Source organism: Salvelinus sp. IW2-2015, linkage group LG23 (assembly GCF_002910315.2).
Source record: "Salvelinus sp. IW2-2015 linkage group LG23, ASM291031v2, whole genome shotgun sequence".
Taxonomy (NCBI): Eukaryota; Metazoa; Chordata; class Actinopteri; order Salmoniformes; family Salmonidae; genus Salvelinus; species Salvelinus sp. IW2-2015.
This window is the reverse complement of record NC_036863.1, coordinates 2,804,483-2,825,646: the sequence shown is the minus strand read 5'-3', so window position 1 is coordinate 2,825,646 and position 21,164 is coordinate 2,804,483. Positions and strand designations below refer to the sequence as shown.

The 21,164-nt window shown below is 41.9% G+C and overlaps 1 long non-coding RNA gene across 1 annotated transcript; it reads left to right on the top strand.

The window, feature by feature from the left end:
• The first annotated feature begins 2,030 nt into the window (after positions 1 to 2,030).
• On the top strand, positions 2,031 to 6,458 carry LOC111950887 (uncharacterized). Its single transcript, XR_002875539.2, has 3 exons — positions 2,031 to 2,738; positions 4,859 to 4,908; positions 4,989 to 6,458. It is a non-coding gene; the product is annotated as an uncharacterized lncRNA (long non-coding RNA).
• The last annotated feature ends 14,706 nt before the right edge of the window (positions 6,459 to 21,164 follow it).

Sequence of the window (21,164 nt, the reverse complement as noted above, 5' to 3'; positions counted from 1 at the left end):
AAGATTTCCCTTCGCTGGAACCCTGAATCCATCTCACTCTCCATTGAATACAGGCAGTTGACATCAACCCCTCAGTGAATATTCAAAAAAGTATTAAAATAACAAGATGTATCCACCATTCCAAAGAGAGGAATAGGTGGGAGACTGACAGCCCGCTGTTCCACACTGTGGACAACAATAAGCTTTTCGTCATTATATCCAATCTCTGACCCTAGTTTGTTTCAGGTGGCAGCATCGTATTAGTGGAAGCATAGATTGTTCTCAGTGCAGGCCTGGTTATAGCTAGATATGTTGCATCTGGGACAATTTTAGCTAACCCAAACCTCATTTTCCTAACCTGCCACATGAATTATTCTAACCTGCCACGCTAATTCTCCTAAGCTGCTACGAAAAGTCAGTTCTTCTGCTAGTCAAAACCAGCAGACCTGCCCTGAGAGCAGTGTGAGTATACACTGATGCGATATAGCTTTCAGGTGAGAGCTTTCACATGGTCCTTTGTTTATAGGCTGTGTTGGTGCTTTGGTAGTCATTTCTGTGAGAGCAACCACTTTGTGACCATGACATTTTAAAGTATACATTGAAAAAAAAGTGTTTGTTTATTTGTATCAAAGTTTAATTAAATGATAAAGGTTATTTACTAGTAGTTGACCAATTTCCCAAAACTGTAACCCAAAAACTATTGTAAGCAAAACTACTGCATTATATACTGAAAGAACATTTTGAAGTGGGGGGGTGGGGTGGGGGGGGGTGGAGTATTTCTCTGTAATAATGCCCTTTTGTGATTGGCTGGGCCTGGCTCCCAAGTGGATGGTCCTATGCCTTCCCAGGCCCACCCATGGCTGCGCCACTGCCCTGTCATGTGAAATCCACAGATTAAGGTCTATTATTAAGGTATAAATGAATTTAAGGTCTAAATAAATTTATTTCAATTTAATGATTTCCGTATATGAACTGTAACTCAGTAAATCCTTTGAAATTGTTGCATGTTGCATTTATATATATTTTTCCGTTTAGAAAGAGCTGGTACTAACCTCGTGAAGGTACTAACCTCGTGAAGATACTAACCTCGGGAAGGTACTAACCTCGTGAAGGTACTAACCTCGTGAAGGTACTAACCTCGTGAAGGTACTAACCTCGTGAAGGTACTAACCTCTGAAGGTTACTAACCCTCGGAAGGTACTAACCTCGTGAAGGTACTAAGCCTCGTGAAGGGTACTAACCTCGGGAAGGTACTAACCTCGTGAAGCATTTTCAAGTTTATATTCTTCAAGAATCAATGGGTATATAAATTAAAAACCAGCAGTTTAATATCTAAACATTTCCAAACTCTTTTCACATGAAGTTAAATGGACAAGGAGTACCAATTATGTTTGATGTGCCTAGTACAAGTACATTCAAAATGTAGAATTGTCATGCATCCTCTTCACTTAAGTGTCTTTCTATGCCTTAGGCCAGCTAGATCTTCAGATATTTTGTGTGCGCCTCTCCTGTTTGTGTGACCTTCTGTTGTGGCTCACACCGCAAGACATGCACAAGTGCATGCAGAGATGTCATGATTCTTTCTCTGTACACACACACACACACACACACACACACACACACACACACACACACACACACACACACACACACACACACACACACACACACACACACACACACACCACACACACACACACCACACACACACACACACACACACACACACACACACACACACATCATGATATCACAAGATAAACAAGACTCAACCTCAATGGTTTCACTGAGGGACATTCCCAGGTATTGTGCAAGGCCATTGTGCTCCATATGTTGTTGTTTTCCTGTAGAGCTGGAACAAACTGTTCATAAAGATGGATGTCCAGCTACATTTTCTCTATCATTTTGGAGGCCAGAGGTTGCTCTCTCCCTCACCCCCCTCTCTCTCTCTTTGACCAGAGGTTGCTCTCTCCCTCCCTCCCTCCCTCTCACTCACACACACACACACACACCCACACCCACACCCACACGTAGGAAAGCAATAATTATTGTTGTCCTGCTAAATGTATTTATTTGGTTTATTTTGTTGATGAAGTCTAACCTTGATCACAATTGATAAAAACAAAAGAAAGACAGCATAGTCATCAGTGAAGATTCGATCTAAATAGATGTCTTATGGTGGTTGGTACCAGGTCACAGGATTTCCCCGTCGCAACCCACGGAGTTTACAGAGCGGAAACGCTGTATCGAATACTTAACCAACATTTCCTCCTGTTCCGGCTTCTGGCGTTTTCTCAACAGACATCGGTTGAAACCCACCATCCCTGTATGTTAACATTAACATGAAAATGGAAAAAAATAAATTGTTATTTGTCCGATGTTGCAATTTATTGACAATTATTGAAAATTATGTCTGTTTGGATATGCGCATGTACGCGTCATGAGCATTGTCATAGAGTTGTGCAATCTCTCTATGTGCAGTGGGATAATAAAAGGGACTTTCCGTGACTATATTGGAATATACGCCGATGCAAATGAGCAGTCGTCGCTTCCCTTATATACCAACTACTATGTGAGGCCCATCATGAACGCTGTGAGTTTGGAGAAGGCGGCTAATGATCTCCCAGTGCGCCTCTTTACCCAGACAGCACGGCAGGATGATTCAGCAGTGGCACGGCCGTGATGCTGACAGCACTGTTACCAAAATGACTCATCCTGATGATGAAGCCAAAGAAAGAAAAAGGAGAGAGAACCTCATGGTAAGTACAAAAAGAAAGTGACTAACTACCTAATGAAAAAACCCTAGGCTATAGGGGTAAATGAGAATGGTCTAAACTGTCTAATTTGTATTCAAATTCATGGTAATTTTATTAAGAGTACTAGGCCTGTACTGTCTATTGGCCTCTATTTAAATAAACCGATTAATTCGTGCAGAATGCATTCAGAGGTGAGGTTACTGCATTTAAGGGTTTAGACTATTCTAACATTAGGCTGCCCATCTCCCTACAATGTTAAAGTGCAATACTTTATAGTACTCTATAATATGCATAGGCTACGATAATGTAATTAGAGGATAATCACATATATAGCGTCATTAATCCACCTGAAATAGACCCATGTCTGATAATGTTGTTGAATCATCAAKAATTATTGCTAAAATGGAGACTATAGCCTAATTACAATTTCAAAAATGGCAAGAGATTGTTAAACATTTTATATTCGATACACAATTATAACCCTAGTAATTGTAACTTATTGAAACATTTTCTAAATATGTTTGCAACTAGTACAATTTTCCTAAGACAATTTAGCGACTACGAATAACTTCTGAATAACTTCTGATTATATTGTTCAATTACTAACATATCAACCAACAAACTGCTATTACAGTTTATGCCACAACTAAGGTATCCTTTTTTGATTTTAAAACAGTTTATGAGAATTCATGTGATACATGATGGAATACCACAACACTGTGTTGTTAGATAGTAAAACCTTTAATGTAAAGTCATTTGCTTTGAAGAAAGATAGGTCTACTTCAGCTCTAAATAATCAATTAGTATTGTTGCCACAATAATAACAATAATAAACAGAAACAAAAGTAATATTCAGATAAATGCACCTATTCTTGTTATTTTATTAGCCTAGTATTTTTTAAATATATTTTTTTATTGCATATTAATTCATTATTTTAATTTATGGGCAAATATCTGCTTTGAAAATAGTCAAATTAAAGAGCAATGTCCAGATTTAATTTAATTGTTCAAATCTTTGAACAGGCCTTTCACTTAATATTTTCTTAGTGAGTTCCTGTTTTTATACTGGATGTTTGGCAATTGGCACTATTGTGTTTCAGTCACGTGCCCTGCGTTGAAGAATAGAAACCTACAAAAATATAAAGTTCTTTAAAAGTTAACATTTTACACTGGAAAACCTGGTATCGGTCATCGGCCTACATTAAATAGGGACACGACAGTGTTTAACTTCGGTACAGCATCATGGGAATGTAATGCACCAATTCTGCAAATATACAAGTGATCCTTGGAGGTAGCCTACAATAAAAATAAAATAAAGTCTGACATATTTCTTTTTCAAGGGATAGTCTGTTTTCTCAGTCACAGTATCATGTCCTTTGTACATAAAGGTATTACAATGAGACAGAATCAATCACCGAATACTTTTCAAATTTGGGAATAGTCTACATATTTGACATTTTCTTTCATACTGATGTACCTTTTTGAAGTGAGCTATCTTTTAATTTAACTCATGTACTAAATAAACGGTATGGCTGTTTTTTTGTTTTCGTTTGTTTGATTGCATCACTTTACAGGAAGGATGAGCTGTTCATTCATCTGTAAAGAAATGCACTGAACACACCCTGAGTTCTTAGCTTTGAGAACTGAATTCCAAGGGTTGTATTTCTGAAGTCAGCCCATGGAGCTCAGTTCTTAAGCCTGGACGCTCCCTAATCTTGCACAGACAGATATGTGACCAGAGCAACCTAAAACAGCAAGAAATAACCCAAAGTAAATACCTCCATTGCATAGTATTATTACTCAAACATTAATCTTGTAAAAAAAAAATGTTTTTAATCAAACCCTGGATTTGATTATTATGCTGTACACATTTGTCTTTAACCCCCAACATTTGTGATATTTTCTTGATTTTAAAGTGTACTTATGTTGCAGATATCACCTGCCTTTTCTTATGCTGTGATGGTCTCTAACTGATGTTTAAGTGTCAGTTTGAATGTTGCTGGACTATTCTCTAAATGGGCTCTATGGCTCCTTGTTGTCAGCAGGCCTGATAGAAGATATTGTCGATTCAACATAAATAGACCAGATTTTAACCCCAAATATTGTATCTTTGATTTACTCAGAGCTCAAGACGGTTGCTGCCGATTCTGCTCAGTGTCAGCCTTTTTCCATGGTGAGCTCATTTGAGAATGTACAAATTAACAATGAAAATGTCGTAATATTATTATTAAATATTTTGTTTATGTTCCACAGCTGAAAAGGACACGGATCAAAGCATGATCAACTCACTGTGGAACCTTCTCACCCTCCTTTATAAAACAAGTCAAAGTATCCATTCATTAATCACTACTCACCCAGCACAAATAAACAGCTGCACCAAGTATCGACTATATGTATTGTAAAGCGGAGCATGGTCCAATATGGGCAGCCACAATGTGTCTCCCCTCTTTTCTCTAGTTTGGCCTCAAAACTGACAGTTGGTCGATTAGTTAACCAAAAAAAATGCAAGTAATTCATCATGGAGACAGGGTTTTAATGTAAACAGTATGTTGCCCCTAGAGGTTGTTTCCATGACGATGAAGGGAGGAGATGAGCTAGATGGATCTCTGCATACGATTTATGACGCCAATAAATCAGTATAAATGCATATGGTTCCACGACTGACACGCACACACACACACACAATGTCTTTTAAGATGGGAATTGATGGAAATTATGTAAAAATGTACCACTAGCCACTTTAAACAATGCCACTTAATATAATGTTTACATACCCTACATTACCCATCTCATATGTATATACTGTACTCTATATCATCTACTGCATCTTGCCATCTTTATGTAATACATGTACCACTAGCCACTTTAAACTATGCCACTTTATGTTTACATACCCTACAGTACTCATCTCATATGTATATACCGTACTCTATACCATCTACTGCATCTGCCATGCCGTTCTGTACCACCACTCATTCATATATCTTTATGTACATATTCTTTATCCCTTTACACTTGTGTGTAAGGTAGTAGTTGTGGAATTGTTAGGTTAGATTACTTGTTGGTTATTACTGCATTGTCGGAACTAGAAGCACAAGCATTTCGCTACACTCGCATTAACATCTGCTAACCATGTGTATGTGACTAATAAAATTTGATTTGATTTGATTTAAGAAGTTCCCAAAAATAACAATGTGTCCAGTTCATTATGTTATGTAATTGACAGAGGCAGAGGGACTGGAGGGCATGAAGTTACTTTAGCCTTTTCGTATGACGATGCTACACTTTGGAAACAGACAGATGGCTCCTGTTCTCCACACCCTGGAAACTGTTACTGATTTTGTAATATAAAAAAAAAAAAACAGTTATGTTAGTAGTAAAGGGGACTGGATCCACCTGTTAATTAGTAGGGAAAACTCAGTTGTCAGAGCCCAGTAGATGGATCCCCACCAGGGGGTGTGTGGGGGGTAAAGCTGCTAATGATGGCTATTAGACACRTTATTAATGTGCTCCGTTGGAAACGTTTCTTCATTTTCTGTGATCCGACAAGATTCTGTGTATTCTGTTCACTGTGTGCCGACCACAGTTATAAGCGAATGCAGTTTATGATATAATGTTTGGTAAAATGACAAAGAAGCCTTTCAGAGAATAACAAGGACACATGTAAAGGGCTTTTTGTGTGGTCATTGTTTTTATATTGTCATTAAACAATACTGTGTCATACATTCTTATAGATGTGCGCCTGATACCTTGAATGACTCAGGAGAGAGGCAACCTGCCACACAGGTCGAGTAGACAGCCTGCTTGGGTAACGTCATCAGTAGCTGCCCATATGCTGTGTTTTTAGATACACAACTCCGGGCCTGTTTGAACTAAATAAATTGCATCCACAGWGAAAAAAATCACAACATTTTGTCAATTTTTCTCCTATGGTGTTGTAATCAAATGGACACTTTTATCAACCAAATCACTGACAAAGATATCTGTGTAACTGCCAAAGTAATCTGTCCCATTTACATAGGTGTACGGTTGGATAGATTGAATAGAGACTAAATTAACACATGTCAGGTCTTAAAACCTTAGTTTGCCCCTGTACCTTTTTAATTGTTACAGCACTTGTGTTTTGTATTTATTATGGATCCGCAGTAGTTCCTGCCAAGGCAGCAGCTACTCTTCCTGGGGTCTGGCAAAATTCAAACTTCTTCGGGATCGGTGTCCCTTCCATGGGACGGTTGAGCTAACGTAGGCTAATGCGATTAGCATGAGGTTGTAAGTTACAATACATTTTTTTCCAGGAGATAGTCATATCTGATATTGGCAGAAAGCTTAAATTCTTGTTAATCTAACTGCACCGTCCAAATTACAGTAGCTATTACAGTGAAAGAATACAATGCTATTGTTTGAGGAGAGTGCACAATTTTGAACATGAAAAGTTATTAATAAACAAATTAGGCACATTTGGGCAGTCTTGATACAACATTTTGAACAGAAATGCAATGGTTCATCGATCAGTCTAAAACTTTGCACATACACTGCTGCCATGTAGTGGCTGCAATCTAATTTGCACCTGGGCTGGAATAATACATTATGGCCTTTCTCTTGCATTTCAAAGATGATGGTACAAAAAATATACAAAATAATGTTTTTTTTTTCCTTCGTATTATCTTTTACCAGATCTATTGTGTTACATTCTCCTACATTCCTTTCACATTTCCACAAACCTCAAAGTGTTTCCTTTCAAATGGTACCAAGAAAATGCATATCCTTGCTTCAGGGCCTGAGCTACAGGCAGTTAGATTTGGGTATGTCATTTTAGACYGYAAAAAAAGAAAAAAAAAGGGCGGATCCTTAATTTGAAAAACATTACAATACATTCATTACAGAATTCACAACACACTAAGTGTGCTTCTTCAGGCCCATATTTCACTACCACATATCTACAACACAAAATCCTTGTGTACGTGTATGTATATGTCTCCAGCTAGCCATGTTTCTGTGAAACGGAGTATGTTACAATCCCGGATATATCTTTGGAAAGCAACTCTTGCCCTGATTTTGTTGATTTTTTATCTAGGGACTGGACATTAGTGAGTAATATACTCGGGAAGCGGTGGGTGGTGTGCGCGCATCCGAAGCCTCACTAGAAGACCGTTCCGGCACCCTCTCCTCCGGCGGTGTTGTTTTGGGTCTGCCTCTGGAGTCAGTTCAAATGCCCTGGGAGGTGCAGACAAAGGATCCGCTTTGGGAAAGTCGTAWTCCTGGTTGTAGTGCTGGTTGTGCTGGTAAGTTGACGTCTCTCTGATATCCAATAGTTCTTCCCGGTTGTATGTAATAACACTTAAGGTTTTCTGAGCTAACAATTTAAGATATAATACATAAAACAATACTGCACAGTTTCCTAAGGACTAGAAGTGAAGCTGCCATCTCTATTGGTGCCATCTTGCTAAGCATATTGTCCATGTGAAAGTTCATAATTTGGTCAAATATACTTGGATGTTTAGCGTTTTGTTGCTGGCATGTCATCCCTAAGTTTGTTTATCTTGCCAATGAAAAAGTAATTTAAGTAGTTGGCGATATCAGTGGGTTTTGTGATATATGAGCCATCTGATTCAATGAAATGGGGGCCGAGTTGGCTTTTTCCCCCAAAATGTAATTTAAGGTGCTCCAAAGCTTAATTTTTTAATTATTATTATTATTATTATTTTTTTACAAATGAGGCCTACCTACAAACTCGTTTGCCTACACGAGTTAAGTAAACTGAAGGACTATAATATGGTCTTGGCAGTCCTGATGCCTTGTGACACTGGTCATTGGGCTACTGCAGACTGGAGATTTCACAAGTGTTATCCAGGGATTACCAAGAGCACAGACCCAGGCACTCCATGACTTTCACATGGACAATATGCGTACGTTGATAGCTGCTACCTAATAAGTGAAAGCACCATTGGCTGATTATTCTATAAACCCTTCATCATCATCATCATTAAATGATGTCATGGCTGAATAAGGAGTGATAACAGATCTGGTTCAGATAAATAAGCTATATTCTCTCTCCAAAAAGGGGCTTTGGAGACCAATAGAGACCAATAGAGACCCTCAGGCACAGTAGACAATTCTCAAGCGACCAACAGATGCAGCATGCTGCCATTGACAGACAGAGCAGGTGCTCCCATAGAGATAGATAGAGGACTCTAGAGCCCATTTTAGCATGAGCAGCACCATTAAATGTTTTAGTCAACTGGGTGGGACTTCCTGTGGGTTAAAGAAGGATCTATTGAGTCCATCCAGGTCATCAGGAGGGATCAGCCAATGAATTCAACTCATGAGCAAACATTCCATAACTGCAGGTAGCAGTAAATCGCAAACCTTGGCTTTACGCCTGTTCAAACAACACACTCTAGGTGGCAGTATGCACCCTTTCAGTAACTCATAGTAGTAGAATAATAAAATGTACTACTTTAAAATGGAGATGGCTTCATTGGCGCTGCCCATGCTCTCACAGATGCCATAATGAGACACATACAATGGCCTAATGTCTAACATGCTGACCAGACCGCTCGCACACACGTGTGTGCCATCGCACGCAMGTTGATTTTGTTCACCTACACCAGACGCGATCAGGACACGCAGGTTTAAATATCAAAACAAACTCTGAACCAACTATATTAATTTGGGGACAGGTCAAAAAGCATTAAACATTTATGTCAATTTATTTTCTGTTGCTAGCTAATTTGTCCTGGGATATAAATCAAATCAAATCAAATGTATTTATATAGCCCTTCTTACATCAGCTGATATCTCAAAGTGCTGTACAGAAACCCAGCCTAAAACCCCAAACAGCAAGCAATGCAGGTGTAGAAGCACGGTGGCTAGGAAAAACTCCCTAGAAAGGCCAAAACCTAGGAAGAAACCTATAGAGGAACCAGGCTATGAGGGGTGGCCAGTCCTCTTCTGGCTGTGCCGGGTGGAGATTATAACAGAACATGGCCAAGATGTTCAAATGTTCATAAATGACCAGCATGGTCAAGTAATAATAATCACAGTAGTTGTCGAGGGTGCAGCAAGTCAGCACCTCAGGAGTAAATGTCAGTTGGCTTTTCATAGCCGATCATTAAGAGTATCTCTACCGCTCCTGCTGTCTCTAGAGAGTTGAAAACAGCAGGTCTGGGACAGGTAGCACGTCCGGTGAACAGGTCAGGGTTCCATAGCCGCAGGCAGATCAGTTGAAACTGGAGCAGCAGCACGGCCAGGTGGACTGGGGACAGCAAGGAGTCATCATGCCAGGTAGTCCTGAGGCATGGTCCTAGGGCTCAGGTCCTCCGAGAGAGAAAAAGAAAGAGAGAAAGAGAGAATTAGAGAGAGCATACTTAAATTCACACAGGACACCAGATAAGACAGGAGAAGCACTCCAGATATAACAAACTGACCCTAGCCCCCCGACACAAACTACTGCAGCATAAATACTGGAGGCTGAGACAGGAGGGGTCAGGAGACACTGTGGCCCCATCCGATGATACCCCCGGACAGGGCCAAACAGGAAGGATATAACCCCACCCACTTTTCCAAAGCACAGCCCCCACACCACTAGAGGGATATCTTCAACCACCAACTTACCATCCTGAGACAAGGCCGAGTATAGCCCACAAAGATCTCCGCCACGGCACAACCCAAGGGGGGGGCCGTATAAACATTGGGTTGTTATTTTACCTGAAATGCACAAGGTCCTCTACTCTGACAATTAATCTACAAATAAAAGGGTAAACCGAGTTTGTTTCTAYTAATCTCTCCTCCTTCAGCCTTTTTCTTCTTCTTTGGACTTTCTATGGCAGTTAGCAACCAACTTTAACGTGCATTACCACTACCAACTGGATTGGAGTGTGGACCTCAGTTCATCTTTCAATCACCCATGTGGATATATGCTCCTAAAAACCAATGAGGAGATGGGAGTTGTGGAATTGTTAGGTTAGATTACTGTTGGTTATTACTGCATTGTCGGAACTAGAAGCACAAGCATTTCGCTACACTRGCATTAACATCTGCTAACCATGTGTATGTGACTAATAAAATTTGATTTGATTTGATTTGAGAGGCGGGACTTGCAGRGTAGCAAGCATCATAAATAGAACCGAGTTCTATTTTAGCGCCTGCCTACGCAGACACTCATTGACATGTGCGAGCAGCGTGGTCAGCGTGTAAGTCTATGGGTGCTCCCCAGCATCGCCTAAAATAATAACCCCGATGCTTCTGTCCTCCTCCCTCCATCAACTCCCTCCCTCCAGCGGTGGATTGGCCACCTGGCAATTCTGGAAAATGCCAGATAGTCTAGACCATTTTTTTGTTGGTTGGGCTGGTCAAAATTGACACACACAAAAATATTTAGTTTTATATATAAGGGCCTGTTAAGTTTTACATTTTATTATAATTTTTGCGCAACTTCTGTTGTATTAATCTATAATTTGCCTTTGGCTGGTCAGTGGGCAACGGTCGGCCCCCCCTACCAAGATGGGACGGCCCTGTTTTCTGTTGGGCTGAGTTGAGTTCACGCAAACTCACATTCAAAGTCCAATGCGGCATCAACAAAGAGACCTGTTCCCACTCTGTCTTCAGTTAGAGACAGCCAAGATCATGGATCGTAAAAGAGCACATTATACATTGTCACCTCACTCAAAATGTCAAATTTTTTGTCTGGCTAAAACCATGATTTGATCAAACAGTAAAGTGCATTATTCTTATGATTCCTGTAAGGAAAGTGTCTGCCCCTGCCCCTGTTTCGCTGGGGCCTGCTGCTATGATGAGCAAGCCACTCCCCCATGAAGATTTTGTTCTAATCGTACAACATTTCAAAATGCAATTGCGGGAAAAACACCACTTTGGAAGCTTCGTAAAGCTTGTCCCTGTCAAAGAAAAGAGGGTTTCAGCTTTCTGTAGGTATAATCTTTATTTCTCAACTCTCAATATTCAGCTCAATAGCAACTATTTTACAACCAAGATATTTGATATGGCTTGGGGATACGGAGCAGCGCAGACACGAAATGCGCACTAGCCATTGAGAGGACATAGGCCTATTTAGGTATTTAGAGTTAGCAGTCTAGTTCATGTGTTTTGAGTTTCCACTTTCTCAGGTGTTGAACCCCAAATTAATTAGCCCATGATATTAGTGCACAAAAACGTGTCATTTCATCACCAACTGTACAAGTTAGCGGCACCAGAGGAAAATGTTAGTCTGCAACCCTGTAATAGTAATGAACACTTTGGATAGGTGATGATTCAGGGAAACATGTTAGTCTGGAGCCCTGTAATAGTCATTTGGTATTTTATTAGGATCCCCATTAGCTGTTGCAAAAGCCGCAGCTACTCTTCCTGGGGTTCACACAAAACATGACACATAATACAGAATGACATAATACAGAACATCAATAGACAAGAACAGCTCAAAGACAGAACTACATACATTTAAAAAAAAAAGGCACACGTAGCCTACATATCAATGRATACACACAAACTATCTAGGTCAAATAGGGGAGAGGCGTTGTCCCACGAGGTGTTGCTTTATCTGTTTTTTGAAACCAAACTAGGCTGTTTATTTGAGCAATATGAGATGGAAGGAAGTTCCATGCAATAATGGCTCTATATAATATTGTACGTTTTCTTAAATTTGTTCAACTCTTAGCCAAGAGAGACTGGCATGCATAGTATTTATATCAGCCCTCTGATTACAATTAAGAGCAAAATGTGCCACTCTGTTCTGGGCCAGCTGTAGCTTAACTAGGTATTTCCGGGCAGCACTGGACCACACGACTGGACAATAATCAATTAGACAAAACTAGAGCCTGCAGAACTTGCTTTTTGGAGTGTGGTGTCAAAAAACAGAGCATCTCTTTATTACGGCTAGACCTCTCCCCATCTTTACAACCATTGAATCTATATGTTTTGACCATGACAGTTTACAATCTAAGGTAATGCCAAGTAATTTAGTCTCCTCAACTTGTTCAACAGCCACACCATTCATTACCAGATTCAGCTGTTCAGGACCAGTTTATTACTGGCCACCCATTCCAAAACAGACTGCAACTCTTTGTTAAGGGTTTCAGTGACTTCCTTAGCTGTGGTTGCTGAAMGCGTATATGGTTGAATCATCAGCATACATGGACACACGTGCTTAATTTAATGTCAGTGGCAGGTCATTGGTAAAAATAGAAAAGAGTAGCGGGCCTAGAGAGCTGCCCTGCGTAACACCACACTTTACATTTTTGACATTAGAGACGCTTCCATTAAAGAAAACCCTTTGAGTTCTATTAGATAGATAGCTCTGAATCCACGATATGGCAGAGGTCGATAAGCCATAGCACATACGTTTTTTCAACAACAGGTTATGATAAATAATATCAAAGGCTGCACTGAAAACAAACAGTACAGCTCCCACAATCTTCTTATTATCAATTTCTTTCAACCAATCATCAGTCATTTGTGTCAGTGTAGTACATGTTGAGTGACCTTGACTATAAGCATGCTGAAAGTCTGTTGTTAATTTGTTTACAGAGAAATAGCATTGTATTTAGTCAAACACAATTTTTTACAACAGTTTGCTAAGAGCTGGCAGCAAGCTTATAAACTCAGCAAAAAAAGAAACGTCCTCTCACTGTCAACTGTGTTTATTTTCAGCAAACTTAACATGTGTAAATGTTTGTATGAACATAAGATTCAAAAACTGAGACATAAACTGAACAAGTTCCACAGACATGTGACTAACAGAAATTGAATAATGTGTCCCTGAACAAAGGGTGGGTGTCAAAATCAAAAGTAACAGTCAGTATCTGGTGTAGCCACCAGCTGCATTAAGTACTGCAGTGCATCTCCTCCTCATGGACTGCACCAGATTTGCCAGTTCTTGCTGTGAGATGTTACCCCACTCTTCCACCAAGGCACCTGCAAGTTCCCGGACATTTCTGTGGGGAACGGCCCTAGCCCTAGACCTCACCCTRTGATCAAACAGGTCCCAGACGTGCTCAATGGGATTGAGATCCGGGCTCTTCGCTGGCCTTTCAGAACACTGACATTCCTGTCTTGCAGGAAATCACGCACAGAATGAGCAGTATGGCTGGTAGCATTGTCATGCTGGAGGGTCATGTCAGGATGAGCCTGCAGGAAGGGTACCACATGAGGGAGGAGGATGTCTTCCCTGTAATGCACAGCGTTGAGATTGCCTGCAATGACAACAAGCTCAGTCCAATGATGCTGTGACACACCGACCCCAGACCATGACGGACCCTCCACCTCCAATTCGATCCCGCTCCAGAGTACAGGACTCGGTGTAACGCTCATTCCTTCGACGATAAACGCGAATCCGACCGTCACCCCTGGTGAGACAAAACCGTGACTCATCAGTGAAGAGCACTTTTTGCCAGTCCTGTCTGTTCCAGCGATGGTGGGTTTGTGCCCATAGGTGACGTTGTTGCCGGTGATGTCTGGTGAGGACCTGCCTTACAACAGGCCTAGAAGCCCTCAGTTCAGCCTCTCTCAGCCTATTGCTGACAGTCTGAGCACTGATGGAGGGATTGTGCGTTCCTGGTGTAACTCGGGCAGTTGTTGTTGCCATCCTGTACCTGTCCCGCAGGTGTGATGTTCGGATGTACCGATCCTGTGCAGGTGGTGTTACACGTGGTCTGCCACTGCGAGGACGATCAGCTGTCCGTCAAGTCTCCCTGTAGCTCTGTCTTAGGCGTCTCACAGTACGGACATTGCAATTTATTGCCCTGGGCCACGTCTGCAGTCCTCATGCCTCCTTGCAGCATGCCTAAGGCACGTTCACGCAGATGCGCAGGGATCCTGGGCATCTTTCTTTTGGTGTTTTTCAGAGTCAGTAGAAAGGCCTCTTTAGTGTCCTAAGTTTTCATAACTGTGACCTTAATTGCCTACCATCTGTAAGCTGTTAGTGTCTTAACGACCGTTCCACAGGTGCATGTTCATTAATTGTTCATGGTTCATTGAACAAACATGGGAAACAGTGTTTAAACCCTTTACAATGAAGATCTGTGAAGTTATTTGGATTTCTACGAATTATCTTTGAAAGACAGGGTCCAGAAAAAGCGACATTTCTTTTTTTTAGGTCTTCTGTTAGAACCAGTAAAGGCCACTTTACCACTCTTGGGTAGTGGAATTACTTTGGCTTCCCTCCAGGCCTGAGGACAAAGACTTTCCTCTAGGCTCAGATTAAGAATATGACAGATAGGAGTGGCTATAGAGTCAGCTACCATTCTCAGTAGCTTTCCATCTAAGTTGTCAATGCCAGGAGGCTTGTCATTATTGATCGATATCAATCATTTTCCCACCTCTCCTACACTAACTTTACAAAATTCCAACTTGCACTGCTTTCCTTTCAGTAGGTGTTTTTTTATGCATGAATACAATTGATTATAATTGCTCACTTTTCATTGTTGGCATTTTCTGCCTAACTTTGCCCACTTTGCCAATGAAATAATCATTAAAATAATTGGCAACATCAAATGGTTTTGTGATGAATAAGCCACCTGATTCGATGAAAGATGGAGTTGAATTAGTCTTTCCGCCCATAATCTTGGAAAATCTACACATTCTAGTTATCAGATTCACATGGAATTGTTGTGCAATTTAAATGTTTAAATATGAAACTACTTGTGAAAAGATTAAATGTATTTTTAGTTTTTAAAATGAGAGAATTGTTTTCATAAGTAAAATTTGCTCCAACAGTGGCCACGCCCACGTGAATAGGCATTGGTTAGAAATGATGAACCAACCCCTTTTCTACATTTCTATAAGAGCCCCCGTGACCCAATTCACGGCGGACTATGCCAATCTCCGCGTGAGCTCTGGTTGCAAATGGTTGAACGACTACAACCTAACGAAATTAACATTGTGTTCCCGATGACGTGAGGACTGATGTCCATACGTTTAAAAGGGCAGATTTCAAAGTGGAGGTGACGATCGCCACGCTGGATGAATTTCGACTATACCAGCCAGAATATAGCAAGAGCTTATAGTATGGCAACTTGGTGTGAACTTTGAACTCTTATTCACTAAAGAAGTGATACATCGTAGACGTCGAGTTATCAGCAGCAGCTGTAAACGTGCGAGGCCTAGGAAAGGACGGAAAATCTCTTCAGAATGGCAGGGTACTACAACGTATCCGTTCTACCACACGACGAAGGTACTACAATGTATCCATTCTACGACTACACATATTCTTCAAAGGACAAGGTAGATCTCTGCTGGGCAACCCAGGCTTCCATCTTTGACTAATCTATCGATGCGCAGCTCAGAGTAAATATATTTATTGCATTTTCCTTTTCCGAATGGGCGGTTATTTAGAATGCATAAGATTCTGTATTTACTATAGCATAGCTTCACAAGGTCCAATAGAGACCCAATCCTTTTGTTCCTCAGTCTTCCCGCTCTTTCATTCAAACCCAACCCCCTTTCTTTGTGTAACCAGCCGTCATATCGGTTTCGTCTGCTAGGGACGTTTTCTTTTGTGACATAATTAGTAATCAATGTATGATCCATCCTGTGTATACAGTGGGGCAAAAAAGTATTTAGTCAGCCACCATTTGTGCAAGTTCTCCCACTTAAAAAGATGAGAGGCCTGTAATTTTCATCATAGGTAACACTTCAACTATGACAGACAAAATGAGAAAAAAAAATCCAGAAAATCTCATTGTAGGATTTTTAATGAATTTATTTGCAAATTATGGTGGAAAATAAGTATTAGTATCGTAGTGGCCGCTGGCCGTGTTGAAGGCAGTCTTCCACTCGTCCCCCTCTCCTATCCACACCAGGTGGTAGGCGTTCCGTAGATCCAGCTTGGAAAACACGGCGGCTCCCTGGAGCGGCTCGAAGGCCGAGGAGATGAGTGGTAGTGGGTAGCGGTTCTTCACCATTATGTCATTTAGTCCCCAGTAATCAATGCACGGGTGCAGGGTCTTGTCCTTCTTCTCCACAAAGAAGAACTGTGCACCGGCGGGAGAGGATGAAGTACGTATAAATCCTGCAGCTAGGGAGTCCCCAATGTAGGTGTCCATGCCTTGGTCTCCTGTCCTGACAGCGAGTACTGTCGTCCCCGGGGCGGAGTGGTGCTAGGGAGAAGGTCAATCCCGCAGTCATATGGTCGGTGCAGCGGAAGCGAAGTGGCCCGGGCCTTGTTGAACACCTTCCGAAGGTACTGGTACTCTGCGGGAATGGTGGAGAGGTGCGGGGCACCCTCCGAGCCCCCAGGAAGACGTCCCGGGGCAGGTTGCGCTGATTTCAGACACTGGGTGTGGCAGAACGGTCTCCAGCCCATGATGGCACCAGTAGACCAGTTGATGAGGGAATTATGTCGCTGGAGCCAGGATAATCCAAATACCACAGGAATCTTAGGAGACTTGATGAGCAGGAATTGAATAGTCTCGCTGTGATTCCCTGATACCCGTAGGTTGATGGGTGTGGTAATATGAGTGACCCAGCCTATAGAGTGCCCGTCCAGCGCTCTAACATCCATGGGAGTGGAGAGGGGCTGAGTGGGGTTGTTCAGCTTGGAAGCCAGGGTAACGTCCCAAAAAACTCTCATTGGCCCCAGAGTCAATGAAGACCCGGATAGATTTAGACTGGCAAGGGAAGCAGGAAAATTCTCAATATGTCCCACTCATATATAGGCAGTCTACATTCCAAAGCATTCAGATACACTTAAAAATACAATTGTATATGTACATAATAAAAAGGCTTGCTGAGAGCTTATAAGAAAATATCATACTCGTGGAGAACATTGACTTCAAAGGAAGAGAGCGGTCTAAGTTTACAATGTGTGAGTGGGATCAAATCCCGTTAACGGGATCGATTTGACAACATCTGGTGAAATGGCAGAGCGCCAAATTCAAATTAAATTATTAGAAATATTTAACTTTCATACAATCACAAGTGCAATACACCAAAATAAAGCTTAACTTCTTGTTAATCCAGCCACTGTGTCAGATTTCAAAAAGGCTTTACAGCGAAAGCAAACCATGCTATTATCTGAGGACAGCACCCCATCAAACAAACACATGACAATCATATTTCAACCCGCCAGGTGCGACACAAAAGAAATAACGATATAATTTATGCCTTACCTTTTAAGATCTTCTTTTGTTGGCACTCCAAAATGTCCCATAAACATCACAAATTGTACTTTTGTTTGATTAATTCCATCGTTATATCCCCAAAATGTCTATTTATTTGGCTCGTTTGATTCAGAAAAACACCGGTTCCAACTCGCCCAACATGACTACAAATTATCTAATAAATTACCTGTAATCTTGGTCCAAACATTTCAAACAACTTTCGTAATCCAACTTTAGGTATTTTAAAACGTAAATAATCGATAAAATTTAAGATGGGATAAACTGTGTTCAATAGCGGATAAAATGAAAGTGGAGCGAGCGCCAGTTCGCGCGTCCCAAACAAAAGAGTCCAATTGGCTCGACTCCCAGAAAGGAGTCATTACTCCTTCTTCATTACTCAAAGGAAAAACATCAACCAATTTCTAAAGACTGTTGACATCTAGTGAAAGCCATAGGAACTGCAAGCATATTTCTATTAAAACGGGCTTGCCATAGAAACCTAATGGAAAACAGATCCCTGGATGGATTGTGCTCGGGCCAAATCAGTTCTGTTATAGTCACAGACATTATTCAAACAGTTTTAGAAACTTCAGAGTGTTTTCTATCCAAATCTGCTAATAATATGCATATCCTAGCTTCTGGGCCTGAGTAGCAGGCAGTTTACTTTGGGCATGATTTTCATCCGGTGGTGAAAATACTGCTCCCTATCCCAGAAAGGTTAAAATGACCAAGAGTCCCGCAATACAGACAACTCTTCGTGTTGATCCTGTATTGCCATTCCGCTGGCGATAGCCCAGCTCGACCTAGTTTTATAGGCTTGGGAAGCGGAGACTCAGCCGTTTCCGGCGACTCTTGGGGAAGGTCGGGAGGCCTCAGGTTCTCTCAGCAATGGGATCGTTGGGGATTTCCGGGATGACTCGGAGGCAAGGTGGAATCCCTGGACGCGCGTGCAAAGTCGAATTTCCTCTCCCGCCGTCGTTCCCGTAGTCGCCCATCGATTCGAATGGTCAAAGCGATGAGGCAATCGAGATCCGTAGGTAACTCCCGAGCAGGAAGCTCGTCCTTGACCTCCTCCGAGACGCCGTGCAGGAACATATCGAACAGTGCTTCCTGATTCCAAGCACTCTCTGCTGCCAACGTGCATAAATCCACTGCATAGTCTGCAACACTGCAGGAGTCCTGCCGAAGCTGGATTAGCTCCCGGGCAGCTTCTCTCCCGGAGAACAGGGCGTAAAAAAACCTTCTTCACCTCTCCCATGAACCCCTCCAGACTAACGAATATGGCCGGCTGCTGTTCCCATACAGGACATCAGTGTGATGAGATAGGCTATCTTGGAGCGATCCGAGGGGAAGGAGAAGGGCTGAAGCTTGAAAATGAGGGCACACTGAGCTATAAACGCCCGACAGGTGCTCGACTCTCCATTGAATCGTTACGGGGTTCCCGAGAAGGTGGAGTGGCTGATGAGATGGTGCTGTTAGCAGCTGGATTACTGAGGGGCTCTGGTGCCACCACCCTGGTAGGCTACCTCCCAGACAACCCGCAGAATTGCTCCAGCAAACTGTTCAATGCCCGATCATGGCTTTCAGCCAACGTTTGGACCCCCTCCATAAGATCATGAAGTAACAATGTTTATTACAGCAACAGGGGCAAAGATACAGGACAGCAGGCAGGGTCAGGGGCAGGCAGAGTGGTCAAGCGGGCGGGCTCAGGGTCAGGACAGGCAAGGGTCAAAACCAGCAGGACGTGAAAAGAGAGACTGGGGAAAAGCAGGAGCTTTTGACTTGAGAAACAAGACGAACTGGCAACAGACAAACAGAGAACACCYGTATAAATACACAGGGAATAATGGGGAAGATGGGCGACACTTGGAGAGGGGTGGAGACAATCACAAGGACAGGTGAAACAGATCAGTGTGTGACACTTTCCTCTTCTGGCACACAGCTTCAGGATAGTCCTCGTTGAGGAAGATATACGTTAAATATACTCTCAAGTTCTTGTCTCTTTCCAGAACAGCTACCTTGTCCTTGAACGTCAGGAACTTGACCACTATTGGCCTGGGTCTATCACCTGGGCCGGTGGTGGGTTTTCCAGTCCTGTGGGCACACTCCACCTCAATCTTCCTGTGGTCCATCTTCAATTTCTCAGAGATCAATTCCCTCACTTTGTCCTCAGACTCCGTCCAGGTGCTCTCAAGATTCTGCAATTCCGTCCACAACCATGTTGTTCRGCCTTGATTGTCCCTCATTGTTATCATGAATTCACACACAGAACTGATGTCCTCTCTCAATGACTTACAGATTGCTGTCATCTTGCCGTTCTCCTGTTTCAACTCATCGTGCTGACCCTGGGAGAACTACAAACTGTTCTTCAGGTCCTGGACCTCTCTGGTCAGGTCGTCCATTCTTTTATTAGTAGAATCCACCAGTATTTGGACAAAACACTTGAAGCTATTTTCTTGTTGTTGTAACAACTGCTTGTAGGTCTCTTTTTGTTTGTTTAAAAGATCCTTTCATGTGTGATAGAGATACACCACTGTCCTCAACGGACTTCCGCCGGCTTTGGTCTTTGTCATGGTAGCTAGACAGCCACAAACCCGTAATTAACACTTAAGGTAGGTGATGATTCAGGGAACATGTTGGTCTGGAGCCCTGTAATAGTAATGAGTGGAGGCAGGTAGCCTATTGGTTAGAGTGTTGGGCCAGTAATCGAAAGGTTTCTAGATCGAATTCCTGAGCTGACAAGGTAAAAATCTGTTGTCCTGCCTGAACAAGGCAGTTAACCCACTGTTCCTAGGCCATCATTGTAAATAAGAATTAGTTCTTACCGACTTGCCTAGTTAAATAAAGGTTAAATTAACACAACAAAAAACACAACAAAAACACTTAGGGTAGGTGATGATTCAGGGGAACATATTAGTCTGGAGCCCTGTAATAGTAATGAACACTTAGGGTAGGTGATGATGCAGTGAACATGTTAGTCTGCATCCCTGTAATAGTAATGAACACTTAGGGTTGTGATGATTCAGGGAACTGTTAGTCTGGAGCCCTGTAATAGTATAGAACACTTAGGGTGGTGATGATTCAAGGGAACATGTTAGTCTGGAGCCCTGTATGTAGAAAACTGAGGGTAGGTGATGATTCAAGGGAACATGTTAGTCTGGAGCCCTGTAATAGTAATGAACACTTAGGGTAGGTGATGATTCAAGGGAACGTGTTAGTCTGGAGCCCTGTAATAGTAATGAACACTTAGGGTAGGTGTTGATTTAGGGGAACACACATGACAGGTACTAATTTGCAACATATATCCGAAGTCGTTAGC